The sequence below is a fragment of the Psammomys obesus genome, unplaced genomic scaffold (assembly GCF_907164565.1).
Source record: "Psammomys obesus unplaced genomic scaffold, mPsaObe1.curated_primary_1811, whole genome shotgun sequence".
Taxonomy (NCBI): domain Eukaryota; kingdom Metazoa; phylum Chordata; class Mammalia; order Rodentia; family Muridae; genus Psammomys; species Psammomys obesus.
In genome coordinates, this window is record NW_026589447.1 from 5353882 (window position 1) to 5355081 (window position 1200).

Here is a 1200-nt window from a genome sequence, read left to right on the forward strand (position 1 = left end):
CACACACACACACACACACACACACACACACACACACACTGTTATATATATATATATATATATATATATATATATATATATATATATATATATATATATATAACAGTGTGTGTGTGTGTGTGTGTGTGTGTGTGTGTGTGTGTGGTGTTTGCAGTTCTGGTGATAGAACACTGGGTGTTGTAAGTCTATCCCTCACATTTTCAGTCCTATACACCATTTTCTTTGTCCATTCATCTGTAGATGAACATTTAAGATGATTATATAATCTGGCTATTGTGACTAGTCCTACAATAATCAGGGGAGTTTGTGTCTCTTCAACATGCTGATATCATTTTCTTAAGACATATAACTACTAATGGGATTTCTGGGAGGTAACATAGTTCTAGTTCTAGAAACTGCATATTGTTACCTAACTGCTTTATTAATTTACAGTATAAAAGAGTTCCTTTTTTTCTTCATTCTCATCCCAAGCCAGAGTTTCTGAATTCCCATTTTAATTCTCTCACTAACTACATCTGTTTTAGACCATTGTGCCTCAAATGTTAGGAGATGGTAAAAAAATAAACTGAACAACCTCTTTTTAAAAAGGACCTTCTGGAAGACTGTGGAGTTAGAATAGTACTCCATTACTTTCACAGAACTTTTTTCTCAAAAGCATATTTAAATACTTAATAGAATAGGAATTCAAATAGCTCCTTCTAATAAAAAAGGGACTGTGTCTTAATATTCCTCAATTAGAATCTGGAGACCAGAGAGGTGCAATGTCTTGCCCAATGTGTGTAAACAGCATGGATATTCATACACAGCCATGTTTGCTCTGAGTAACGTTCTGCTATGGCAAATTAGTTAGAAAAAAGTTATATGTTTGCACCAGTTGCTAAAGATATGTGCTTGGCCACATACATGTGGGAGTTTCAAAGGCAGGAAGTACATCAGGATGTATGCTGGCACTGATTGGACAAATGTGGGAAACACATAGCACTGTGGGGTTTGCCTTTATAAGCCCCTCACTAACGTAATTTGGGTACATGTTCTAGGATTTGTAAGTAAGGACCTGGCCAGCATCCATGGTACTAGGCAGCATTAAATAAAGCTTGCTTCAAATTTGATAAAAGAAAGGAAGGAAGGAAGGTAGGAAGGAAGGAAGGAAGGAAGGAAGGAAGGAAGGAAGGAAGGAAGGAAGGAAGGAAGGAAGGAAGG

At 36.6% G+C, this 1200-nt stretch overlaps 1 protein-coding gene across 5 annotated transcripts in view; it reads right to left on the reverse strand.

The window, feature by feature from the left end:
- Heph (hephaestin) overlaps nt 1–1200 on the reverse strand; it is a 130972-nt gene that overhangs the window by 117593 nt on the left and 12179 nt on the right. The window lies entirely within an intron of this gene.